Genomic DNA, 14,178 nt, shown 5'->3' on the forward strand with positions numbered 1-14,178 from the left:
TCTTCATCTGAAGAAGACGCCTGCAGAAGCTCAGGAACTCATTGAAATGGTTGTAAATAACCAATTCATGTACACTTCTGAAAGGAATCCTGTGAATAATGGGATAGCTCAGAAGAAAGGAGTTATTGAGATTGATACTCTGAACGCCATATTGGCTCAGAATAAAATATTGACCCAACAAGTCAATATGATTTCTCAGAGTCTGTCTGGAATGCAAGCAGCAACAAGCAGTACTAAGGAAGCTTCCTCTGAAGAAGAAGCTTATGATCCTGAGAACCCAGCAATGGAAGAGGTGAATTACATGGGAGAACCCTATGGAAACACCTATAACCCTTCATGGAGAAATCATCCAAATCTCTCATGGAAGGATCAACAGAGACCTCAACAAGGTTTCAACAACAATAATGGTGGAAGAAACAGGTTTAGCAATAGCAAGCCTTTTCCATCATCTTCTCAGCAACAGACAGAGAATTCTAAGCAAAGCCACTCTGACTTAGCAACCATTATCTCTGATATAATCAAAATCACTCAAAGTTTCATGACTGAAACAAGGTCCTCCATTAGAAATTTGGAGGCACAAGTGGGTCAGCTGAGTAAGAAAATTATTGAACTCCCTCCTAGTACTCTCCCAAGCAATACAGAAGAGAATCCAAAAAGAGAGTGCAAGGCAATAACCACAACCCACACGGCCGAACCTGGAGAGGAGGAAGAGGCAGTGATCTCCACTGAGGAAGACCTCAATGGACGTCCACTGACCTTCATGGAGTTTCCTAAAGAGGAACCATGGGAATCTGAGGCTCACACTGAGACCATAGAGATTCCATTGAATCTACTTCTGCCATTCATGAGCTCTGATGAGTATTCCTCCTCTGAAGAGGATGAAGATGTTACTGAAGAGCAAGTTGCTAAGTACCTTGGAGCAATCATGAAGCTAAATGCCAAGTTGTTTGGTAATGAGACTTGGGAGGATGAACCTCCATTGCTCATCAAAGAACTGGATGACTTGACTAGGAAGAAATTACCTCTGAAGAGACAAGACCCTGGAAAATTCTCAATCTCTTGTACCATAGGCACCATGACCTTTGAGAAGGCTTTGTGTGACCTAGGGTCAAGCATAAACCTCATGCCTCTCTCTGTAATGGAGAAGCTAGGGATCATTGTGGTACAAGCTGCAAGAATTTCACTGGAGATGGCAGACAATTCAAAAAAACAGGCTTATAGACTTGTAGAGGATGTCTTGGTAAAAGTTGAAGGCCATTACATCCCTGCTGATTTTATAATCCTAGAGACTGGGAAGTGTATGGATGAATCCATCATTCTTGGCAGACCCTTCCTAGCCACAGCAAAAGCTGTGATTGATGTTGACAGAGGAGAATTGATCATTCAAGTGAATGGAGACTCCCTTGTGTTTAAAGCTCAAGGATATCCCTCTGTCACCATGGAGAGGAAGCATGAAGAGCTTCTCTTAATACAGAGTCAAACAGAGCCCCCACAGTCAAACTCTAAGTTTGGTGTTGGGAGGCCACAACCAAACTTTAAGTTTGGTATTAAACCCCAACATTCAAACTCTAAGTTTGGTGTTGGGAGGTTCCAACATTGCTCTGAACATCTGTGAGGCTCCATGAGAGCCACTGTCAAGCTATTGACATTAAAGAAGCGCTTGTTGGGAGGCAACCCAATTTTTACTTATCTATGTTAAATTTCTATTTTCTTTTGTTATTTTATATTTTCTATAGGTTGATGATCATGTGAAGTCACAAAAACAATTGAAAAAAAGCAAAAACAGAATGAAAAATAGAACACCCTGGAGGAGAAACTTACTGGCGTTTAAATGCCAGTAAGGGTAGCAGAATGGGCGTTAAACGCCCAGTCTGGCACCATTCTGGGCGTTTAACGCCAGAAATGGGCACCAGACTGGCGTTTAACACCAGGAATGGGCAAGAAGCTGGCGTTAAACGCCAGAAATGGGCAGCAGCCTGGCGTTTAACACCAGGATTGGCAGCAAGGGGCGTTTTACACGCCACATGGTGCAGGGATGAGAAATCCTTGACACCTCAGGAACTGTAGACCCCACAGGATCCCCACCTACCCCACCTCTCTCTCTCTTCTTCACCCATTCACCAATCACCTCAATACCTCTTCCCCAAAAACCCCTCACCTATCAAATCCCACCATTCTCTTCACCACTCACATCCATCCTTCATAAAACCCCACCTATCTCACCATTCAAATTCAAACCACTTTTCCACCCAAACCCACCCATAATGGCCGAATCATACCCCCCCTCCACTTTTATATAAACCCATCTTCACTCCTTCATTTTCACACAACCTAACCACTACTTCTCCCCCTTGGCCGAAACACAAAGCCCCATCCATCTCCTCTATTTCTTCTTCTTCTACTCTCTTCTTTCTTTTTTTGCTCAAGGACGAGAAAACCTTCTAAGTTTGGTGTGGTAAAAGCATTGCTTTTTGTTTTTCCATAACCATTTATGGCACCAAAGACCGGAGAAACCTCTAGAAAGAGGAAAGGGAAGGCAAAATCTTCCACCTCCGAGTCATGGGAGATGGAGAGATTCCTCTCAAGGGTGCATCAAGACCACTTCTATGAAGTTGTGGCCAAGAAGAAGGTGATCCTCGAGGTCCCTTTTAAGCTCAAAAAGGGCGAATATCTGGAGATCCGACACGAGATCCGAAGAAGAGGTTGGGAAGTTCTCACCAACCCCATTCAACAAGTCAGAATCTTAATGGTTCAAGAGTTCTATGCCAATGCATAGATCACCAAGAACCATGATCAAAGTGTGAACCCGGACCCCAAGAATTGGCTTACAATGGTCCAAGGGAAATACTTAGATTTTAGTCCGGAAAATGTAAGGTTGGCATTCAACTTGCCCATGATGCAAGGAGATGCACACCCATACACTAGAAGGGTCAACTTTGATCAAAGGTTGGACCAAGTCCTCATGGACATCTGTGAAGAGGGCGCTCAATGGAAGAGAGATTCAAGAGGGAAGCCGGTTCAACTAAGAAGGCATGACCTCAAGCCCGTGGCTAGAGGATGGTTAGAGTTCATCCAATGCTCAATCATTCCCACTAGCAACCGGTCTGAAGTTACTATAGACCGGGCTATCATGATTCATAGCATCATGATTAGAGAGGAAGTAGAAGTTCATGAGGTTATATCCCAAGAACTCTACAAGGTGGCGGACAAGTCCTCTACTGCAGCAAGGTTAGCCTTCCTTCATCTCATTTGTCACCTCTGCAATTCAGCTGGAATTGACATAGAGGAAGACATCCTCATTGATGAGGACAAGCCCATCACTAAGAAAAGGATGGAGCAAACAAGAGATCCCACTCATGGACAAGAGCATGAGGAAACTCCTCATCATGAAATCCCTGAGATACCTCAAGGGATGCATTTTCCTCCACAAAACTGTTGGGAGCAAATCAACACCTCCCTAGGAGAATTAAGTTCCAATATGGGACAACTAAGGGTGGAGCACCAAGAGCATTCCATCCTCCTCTATGAAATTAGGGAAGACCAAAGAACCATGAGAGAGGAGCAACAAAGGCAAGGAAGAGACATTGAGGAGCTCAAGCATTCCATAAGATCTTCACGAGGAAGAATAAGCCGCCATCACTAAGGTGGACCCGTTCTTTAATTTCCTTGTTCTTTATTTTCTGTTTTTCGAATTTTTATGCTTTATGTTTATTTATGTTTGTGTCTTTATTACATGATCATTAGTGTCTAAGTTTCTATGCCTTAAAGCTATGAAAATGAATCCATCACCTTTCTTAAATGAAAAATATTTTTAATTGAAAAAGAAAAAGAAGTGCATGAATTTCAAATTTTAAAACAGTTTAATTATTTTGATGTGGTGGCAATACTATTGTTCTTCTGAATGAATGCTTGAACAGTGCATATTTTTGAATTGATTGTTTATGAATGTTAAAATTGTTGGCTCTTGAAAGAATGATGGAAAAGGAGAAATATTATTTGATAATCTGAAAAATCATAAAATTGATTCTTGAAGCAAGAAAAAGCAGTGAAAAGCTTCCAAAAAAAAAAGGATATATGCAAAAAAAAAAGAGAAAAGCAAGCAGAAAAAGCCAATACCCCTTTAAACCAAAAGGCAAGGGTGATAAAAAGGATCCAAGGCTTTGAGCATCAGTGGATAGGAGGGCCCACAGGAATAAAATCCTGGCCTAAGCGGCTAAACCAAGCTGTCCCTAACCATGTGCTTGTGGCGTGAAGGTGTCAAGTAAAAACTTGAGACTGAGCGGTTAAAGTCGTGGTCCAAAAGCAAAAAGAGTGTGTTTAAGAACCCTGGACACCTCTAATTGAGGACTCTAGCAAAGCTGAGTCACAATCTGAAAAGGTTCACCCAGTTATGTGTCTGTGGCATTTATGTATCCGGTGGTAAAACTGGAAAACAAAGTGCTTAGGGCCACGGCCAAGACTCATAAAGTAGCTGTGTTCAAGAATCAACATACTTAACTAGGAGAATCAATAACACTATCTGGATTCTGAGTTCCTATAGATGCCAATCATTTTGAACTTCAAGGAATAAAGTGAGATGCCAAAACTATTCAGAAGCAAAAAGCTAAAAGCCCCGCTCATCTAATTAATACTGATCTTCATAGATGTTTTTGGAATTCATTGTATATTCTTTTCTTTTTATCCTATTTGATTTTCAGTTGCTTGGGGACAAGCAACAATTTAAGTTTGGTGTTGTGATGAGCGGATAATTTATACGCTTTTGGCATTGTTTTTAGTATGTTTTTAGTATATTTTAATTAGTTTTTATTATATTTTTATTAGTTTTTATTTAAAATTCACTCTTCTGGACTTTACTATGAGTTTGTGTGTTTTTCTGTGATTTTAGGTATTTTCTGGCTGAAATTGAGGGACCTGAGCAAAAACCTGATTCAGAGGCTGAAAAGGGACTGCAGATACTGTTGGATTCTGACCTCCCTGCATTCTAAGTGGATATTCTGGAGCTACAGAAGCCCAATTGGCGCACTCTCAATTGCGTTGGAAAGTAGACATCCAGGGCTTTCCAGAAATATATAATAGTTTATACTTTGCCCGAGATTTGAAGGCCCAAACAGGCGTTCCAAGTCAGCTCAAGAATTCTGGCGTTTAACTCCAGAACTGGCACAAAAGCTGGAGTTAAATGCCCAAACTGGCACAAAAACTGGCGTTTAACTCCAAGAAAAGTCTCTACACATGGAAGCTTCAATGCTCAGCCCAAGCACACACCAAGTGGGCCCGGAAGAAGATTTCTGCATTAATTACTGATTTCTGTAAACCCTAGGCTACTAGTTCTCTATAAATAGGACCTTATACTATTGTATTATCATCATATACACACTTTCATAGACCTTTTCACATTTGGGAGGCTGGCCATTCAGCCATGCCTAGACCTTGTTCTTATGTATTTTCAACGGTGGAGTTTCTACACACCATAGATTAAGGTGTGGAGCTCTGCTGTTCTTCATGAATTAATACAAAGTACTATTGTTTTTCTATTCAACTCAAGTCTATTTCTTCTCCAAGATATTCATTCGCACTTCAACCTGATGAATGTGATGATCCGTGACAATCATCATCATTCTCACCTATGAACGCGTGCCTGACAACCACTTCCGTTCTACATGCAAACAAGCTTGAATGTGTATCTCTTGGGTTTCTAATCTAAGATTGGAACCTTCGTGGTATAGGCTTGAATTATTGGCAGCCATTCCTGAGATCCGAAACGTCTAAACCTTGTCTGTGGTATTCTGAGTAGGATCTGGGAAGGGATGACTGTGACGAGCTTCAAACTCGCGATTGTTGGGCGTGTGACAGACTCAAAAGGATCAATGGATCCTATTCCAACATGATCGAGAACCGACAGATGATTAGCCGTGCGGTGACAGTGCATTTGGAACGTTTTCACTGAGAGGACGGGAAGTAGCCATTGACAACAGCGATGCCCAACATAAAGCTTGCCATGGAAAGGAGTATGAATGATTGGAAGAAGGCAATAGGAAAGCAGAGGTTCAGGAGGAACAAAGCATCTTCATACGCTTATCTGAAATTCCAACCAAAGAATTACATAAGTATCTCTATCTTTATTTTATGTTTTATTCATCTTTTAATTATCAATTCTCCATCACCATCTGAATTCACCTGACTGAGATTTACAAGGTGACCATAGCTTGCTTCAAGCCGACAGTCTCCGTGGGATCGACCCTTACTCACGTAAAGTATTACTTGGATGACCCAGTGCACTTGCTGGTTAGTTGTGCAGAATTGTGACAAAGTGTGATTCACGTTTGAGAGATCCAAGTCCTTTGGCGCCATTGTTGATGATCACAATTTCGCATACCAATAGCTCACGTTAGTTGCCACGTTAATTACATTAACGTGGAAGCTAACGTGGAGGAGAAAGGAAGCTCCAACGTTAGTGGTAAAAGTAAATACCACCAACGTTGGAAAAGGGGCACACTTGGCCACGTTAAGAGTCACGTTAATTACATTAACGTGAACTCTAACGTGGAAGGAACAAGGAATTGCCAACGTTAGTGACACTCACCTTTGTCACTAACGTTGGATTAAGCCACTATTTCCCACGTTAGTTGCCACGTTAATTACATTAACGTGGAAGCTAACGTGGAGGAAGAATTGATGGACCAACGTTAGTGACACTCACCTTTGTCACTAACATTGGGAATGGCAATCACCACCACGTTAGAGGCCATGCTAATCTAATTAACGTAAACTCTAACGTGGGAAGGAGGGGCATTTGGAACGTTCACTAACGCTCTCGAAAGAAAGGCAAGCCCATGTTAATGGTCACGTTAGTTATACTAACGTGAACTCTAACGTGGGGAAAAGGGGCAGTAAGCAACGTTATTAGAAAAGGTGAATGCCAATAACGTTTGCGAAGGACCAAGAGGCAACGTTAGAGGTCACGTTAGTGCCACTAACGTTGAAGTTAACGTGTACCATTTTTGGCTTAGAACGTTAGTGAAAAAGGTGATCGTCACTAACGTTCTCGAACCCACATTTTCACTTAACGTTAACGCCACTAACGTCCTAACTAACGTCCATGCCTAACTCACACTTTTTCTGCAAGCAAAGCTGAGCCCACTGAAGACTGTAACTGCTTCAACTAAAAGATCCAAAGGCCCATATCCAAGACTTGAAGAGCCAACTAGAAGATCACAAGAGTAGTATATATAGGAGTAGTTTTGAACTAGATAAGGAGCTTTTGGCATTTTGGAGAAATACACTCTGTATATTTACTTTCTCTGCAACTTCTAGTTTAAGTTTTCAAAATGTACTTTTCATTTACGCTTTCCATTCCCAGAGCTATGAACAACTAAACCCCTTTCATTGGGTTAGGGAGCTCTGTTGTAATTTGATGGATCAATAATAGTTTTCATTATTCTTCTTCTTTCTTTTCTCTTGATTTTACTAGAAAGCTTTCAATCTTCATCCTATTGGGTAGTTGTCTTGGAAAAGAAGCTATTCATACTTGGATCTCTTCGGACCTTGGAAGAGGAATGAAGAGATCATGCTAGAAATGCTTTCTCATGTTGGACCAAATCGGGGTTTGGATGGATATAGTGACATATAATTCTACCAACACTTTGATTTGGGAATACATGTGGTATAATCAGTGACCATACTTCATCTCTTCTCATGAGTAATTAGACCAAGAAATTGGCTATTGATCAAGATTTGAGAGATTGGGTTGCCAAGGAATTGGAATCCAATCACTTAAGATTGCCAAGGAGATCAATGAATGCATTGATTGAGGAAGAGATGAGAATGAACTTGATCCGGAGAATACAACATCTCCTAAGCCCAATGAATTCCCCATTTCTGATCTTACCCATTCTCTTTACTTTCTGCCATTTACTTTTATGTTCATTTCCCTAAATCCCCATTTAAGATTCTGCAATTTACTTTCCGTCATTTATATTTTGCTCTTTATCTCCAGCATTTACACTTTCTGTTATTTACTTTCCCGCCATTTATGTTTCTGCAAATATCAACTCAATTTCTGTGTAGCTCAACTAGAACATTCCTCTGATTAAAGTTGCTTGATCAATCAATCCCTGTGGGATTCGACCTCACTCTATTGTGAATTTTTACTTGACGACAATTCGGTATACTTGCCAAGGGAAAATTGTTGAGAGACAAGTTTCCGTGCATCAAGAGGATGGTTTATAAGCACAGGGTGGGGCTTGTTGGTAACTACCAGGAGGTCCACCATATCTATCAGCTTGGTATGTATTGTAGAATGGTCCTTGTCCATGATATCTTGGAGGGTGTTGTTGCCAAAAGGGTTGATTAGATCCTCTTGGCTCCATCCATCTTTGACTGCTTAGACCTAGATGCATATTCTTGTTATAGCTTCTACTCCTTTCAACAGATTTAGAACCAAACTCAAAGCGAGAGGGGTGAGAATTCATAGTAGCTAATAGAAATAAAAAGGGAAAAATAAAAATAAATAAACAAATAAAAGAAAAGTTGGCACCATTCAGGACGCAAAGAATGTGGATAAATAAAAATATTTCACTTTTCACCAAAAGCATGGACATACCACTGATGAATGTGTAATTGCTAAAGACCTACTAGAGCGACTAGCTCAGCAAGGTCATTTAGACAAGCATATCAGTGGCCATATACCAAGGCGTACTCTATTCTCTGCTAACAACACCTTGGCAAGGCAACATTCCCGAGACCAAGATAAAGCAACTTCAAGCCACTCTGATCAACCGCGATGAGTTATTAACTGTATTTCTAGAGGTTTTGCAGGTGGGGGAGCAACAAGCTTGGCACGGAAGCGTTCGTACCGAGCTATGTTGTCGATAGAAGACAACCTCAATAACGACCAAACATCTTCCCATTTCCCACAAATGACATTCCAGGCATCCGATCTTAATACAAAAACTTCTAATCTGGATGATCCAATGGTAATCTCTATTCAGCTCGGAGACCTTTTGGTACGCAAAATATTGCTAGACCCTAGAAGCAGTGCATACGTTCTATTTTATTCCACTTTGCGAAAAATAAAATTAAGTGACAACATACTCCAACCTTCCACGGGTGACTTGGTCGGCTTCTCAGGTGAATGTGTCCCAGTGTTGGGATCTGTGTGGTTACAAACCACACTGAGTGAGCATCCCTTATCTAAAACTTCTGATGTCCAGTATTTAGTAGTTGATTGTTTCAGTCCTTATAATCTAATACTCGGCCGACTATTTTTAAACAAGTTCGGCACTATAGTATCTAAAATTCATCTCTGTGTGAAGTGTTCTGTGCAGGATGACCTTATTACTACTATTCACAGCGACCATTGTGAAGCTTATCAGTGCTACAATATCAGTCTTAAACAACAAAGCCGAGCTATAGGAGCACAAGTGAATAACGTCAGTAGCTTTAACGACCTCCCAGCACTTGCCGACCTCGACCCACGAGCCGAGTTCCTTGAGCGGCCAACACCAATAGAGGACTTACAAAAAATATATTTCAATAACAACCCAGACAAATTTACTTATGTAGGTACAACTCTTAGCTCGGAGGAAAGAATCTCATTCTAGAGATTTTTGCAGCAACATGGCGATCTCTTTGCATGGACACCTGTTGATATGCCAGGGATTGATCCTTTGGTAATTGACATATAGCTTAGAAGAAACGCAATTTGGGTGACGAAAAGAAGCAGACATCCTTGGAAGAAACTAAGAAACTAATCAACGCCGGATTCATCAAAGAGATTTGGTTCACCATGATGACAAGTCATCATATACCCTTTTTAATAGTCTTTTTCTTTATTTTCATTTGGTTTTATGCACTTTCTTGCATCCTAAGAAAGCAATTTGGAATGAAAATGCATAACTTCTTTGAATCAAACAACCACCATATAATTGATGCTAAATCATGAGGTTTACACCACATGGCTAGAAAATGTGGTAATGGTAAAAAAATACAACGGTAAATGGCACATGTGTGTTGATTTCACAAATCTCAATAAGGCATGCCCAAAAGATGTTTACCCTCTACCCTCAATTGACTGTCTAGTAGACAATGCTTCAGGTTATAAAACTTTAAGTTTCATGGATGCCTACTCTGGTTATAACCAGATTCTGATGCCCCCTCTGAACAAAATAAAACTGCATTCATTATTGCATATGGAAATTACTGCTATAAGGTTATGCCTTTTGGACTTAAGAATGCAGGTGCCACATATCAACGGCTCATGGACAAAGTGTTCGTACACCAAATCGGCAGAAACTTAGAAGTTTATATTGATGATATGGTGGCAAAGACAAAGCTCGGCAACAACCATCTTGAAGACCTCTTGGAGATCTTTAATCAAATACGAAGATACAATATGCGGTTAAACCTAGAGAAGTGTGCTTTTGGAGTACAAGGAGGCAAATTCCTTAGATTCCTACTTGCAAACTGAGGAATAGAGGCTAATCCTGAGAAGTGTCGAGCTATATTAGACATGGCTAATTCACAAACATTCAAAGAAGTCCAGCGTCTAACAGGGACAGTTGTTGCCCTGTCAAGAATTTTACCATGCCTAGCTTCTAAATCATTCTGTTTTTTTCAAACATTAAAAAAAAAAAACAATTTTATTTGGACTGATGAATGTGAAACAGCTTTTTTAGAGATAAAAACCACCCTTTCAAAACCTCTGATTTTACAAAAACCCTTTTCAGAGGAAGATCTTTATCTATATTTATCTGTTACTGACTGGGCAATAAGTTTTGTCCTTGTTACAGAAAGACAGAAAATGCAACAACCAATTTACTTCATTAGTAAGTCCCTACAGAATGCTGAGCTTTGATACCCAAAAATTGAGAAGTTAGCCCTGGCCTTGATCTTTTCAGCTCAACGTCTTCGGCCGTACTTTCAAAGTCATATCATCTACATTAGAACTGATCAACCTTCGTTACAAGTGCTATACAAACCAGAGCTGGCTAGTCGACTTATAAAATGATCGGTGGAACTCTCCAAGTTTGATATCAGATACCAGAACAGAGGTCCAATCAAGTCAAAATACCTCGCAAATTTTATAGCCAAGTTTACAAGCCAGGATCAACAAATCAGTCAACGGAATGGACCCTTTTTGTGGACGGAGGCTCCAACCCTCAAGGGTACGGAGCCAGAGTCATACTTGATGATGGCAATGGCTTCGTCTTGGAGCAATCTCTACAATTGTCATTCAAAGCTAGCAACAACCAAACTGGATACGAAGCTCTAATTGTCGGTCTAAAACTAGCAACCGACTTAAACAAACGGCTTAGCAGAAGCCGCCAAGAAAGTTATCTTACACGCCTTGCAAAAGAAGCTCAACAATGCTAAGGGGCTTTGGTCTGAATTAATCCCAGAAGTAATATGGGAAAACAATACTACTGTGTATTCAATAACGAAAGAAACACCATTTTTTCTTAGTATATGATTCTGAAGCAATGATCCCTATGGAAATCTCTCAGTCCTCACTCCAGACACAACTTGCCAATCTTGAGAAGTCTTGATGAACCTCAGAAGCATAATCTAGACACAATTCAAGAAATCCAAGTTTTGACAGAAATTTGTCACTGAGCTATGCAGTAGCATATATCTTGACGGTACAACAAACGACTTCAACCAAGATCATTTCAAGTCAATGACTTGGTGTTGACGAAAATAAAACAAGCTAGAAGACTTCAAACCATGGAAAATTAGCAGCAAATTGGGAAGGCCCTTTCCGAGTTATAGACGTACTCGGCAATCGGGCCTGTCGTTTACAATTACTTGACGGTAATACTCTGCCAAATACATCGAATATCTCATCCTTAAAGCTATATTACAGTTAAAAGTCAGGGCCAGGCAAGTACTCTTTTTCCTACTCACAAGATTTTTCCCAAAAAGAGTTTTGCTTGGAGAGGTTTTAACGAGGCTTGCCTACCTGCACCCTTGTAATAAAGGTTCATTAAATTCCTATTGTTCATTTACTATTTGTATACCTTTATCAGCTCAAACATCAAACAACAAACTAAACATTCTATCTATCAACTTTTTTGATAAATAACGAAGTGGCACAAGGTGCCTCTACAAACTCGGTAAACTACATAACGTGCCGAACAACTAAACAAAAAAGCCATTAAACAAATCAAACAACAAACATTTCCCAACAATTCATAACTATCTGGTCACCAAAATCAGTCTTAAGACCAGAATAATCCAAAACAAACAAAAAGCATAACTCAAAGTGTTCATACCCTGGACCGAGCTACAAGGTCTGGGTTGGACGAAGATAAAGGGGACCGACCTCTTTAAAGGTTGGCCCATAAAAATGACCTCTTCACAAAGAGTTCGGAAGATTTCCAAAGAGGCCCAAGGAGGCCCAAAGTAAAAGAACCACCGCCCACTAGAAGGCGGCTGACCAAAGATATGATCTCACCCACAAAAGATAAGATAGGATAACAAACTTATCTTAAGGAAGGTCACCCAGCACTACTATAAATACACTAGAGCACACAGGTATAACTCATACTCCAATTCTACAAAAAACCTGCCTAAAGTCCGTACTAACTTAAGCATCGGAGTCTCTTGGAGGTACCACCACACAGCCGTGACCAAGGACCAAACAGCTCTGCCCGCTCCAACAAGTCGGACACGGCAGTCTTAACCAAATCAGAAGACCTCGTCCGAGGTTGACCTCCCTGTTTCAGGCAACCCACGGAACATTGGCACCGTTGCCGGGGAGCCTGGAAGTCATCCCACCATCATGGCGAACAACCCTCCTCACAACGACCACGCCTCTGGATTGGAAGACGGTACATGGTGCACGAATTGTGAATAACACTTTTCACAACTCGTACCACTAACCAGCAAGTGCACTGGGTCGTCCAAGTAATACCTTACGTGAGTAAGGGTCGAATCCCACGGAGATTGTTGGTTTGAAGCAATCTATGTTTATCTTGTAAATCTTAGTCAGGAGGTCAATTATATTTATCAGTTTGAATTGCGAAAAGTAAAAGAGCATGAATTGAAATACTTGTTCTGTAGTAATGGAGAATATGTTGGAGTTTTGGAGATGCTTTGTCTTCTGAATCTCTGCTTTCTCCCTGTCTTCTTCTTCATGCACGTAAGGTTCCTCCTATGGCAAGATGTGTGTTGGTGGATCACCGTTGTCAATGGCTACAATCCGTCCTCTCAGTGAAAAGGGTCCAAGTGCGCTGTCACCGCACGGCTAATCATCTGTCGGTTCCCACTCATGCTGGAATAGGATCCATTGATCCTTTTGCGTCTGTCACTACGCCCAGCCGTTGTGAGTTTGAAGCTCGTCACAGTCATTCAATCCCTGAATCCTACTCGGAATACCACAGAAAAGGTTTAGACTTTTCGGATTCTCAAGAATGCTGCCAATGGATTCTAGCTTATACCACGAAGATTCTGATTAAGAAATCCAAGAGATATTCATTCAATCGAAGGTAGAACGGAGGTGGTTGTCAGGCACGCGTTCATAGGTTGAGGATGATGATGAATGTCACGGATCATCACATCCATCATAAGTGCGAATAAACATCTTAGATAGAAACAAGGGTGTTTGAATAGAAAACAGAAATAGTTGCATTAATTCATCGAAACACAGCAGAGCTCCTCACCCCCAACAATGGAGTTCAGAGACTCATGCCGTCAAAGAGTACAAAATTCAGATCTAAAATGTCCTGAGGTACGAAATAGACCTCTAAAAGTTGTTTAAATACTAAACTAGTAACCTAGGTATACAGAAAATGAACAAACTATGATAGATGGTGCAGAAATCCACTTCTGGGGCCCACTTGGTGTGTGCTGGGGCTGAGACTTAAGCTTCTCATGTGCACAGGCTGTTTCTGGAGTTGAACGCTAGGTTGTAACCTGTTTCTGGCGTTCAACTCCAATTTGTAACCTGTTTCTGGCGGTTGACGCCAGACTGCAATATGTAACTGGTGTTGAACGCCAGTTCACGTCATCTATCCTTGAGCAAAGTATGAACTATTATATATTGCGAGAAAGCCCTGGATGTCTACTTTCCAAGTAATTGAGAGCGTGCCATTTGGACTCCTGTAGCCCCAGAAAATCCATTTCGAGTGCAGGGAGGTCAGAATCCAATAGCATCAGCAATCCTTTTTTAGCCTGAATCAG

Source organism: Arachis ipaensis, chromosome B09 (assembly GCF_000816755.2).
Source record: "Arachis ipaensis cultivar K30076 chromosome B09, Araip1.1, whole genome shotgun sequence".
Lineage (NCBI taxonomy): Eukaryota > Viridiplantae > Streptophyta > Magnoliopsida > Fabales > Fabaceae > Arachis > Arachis ipaensis.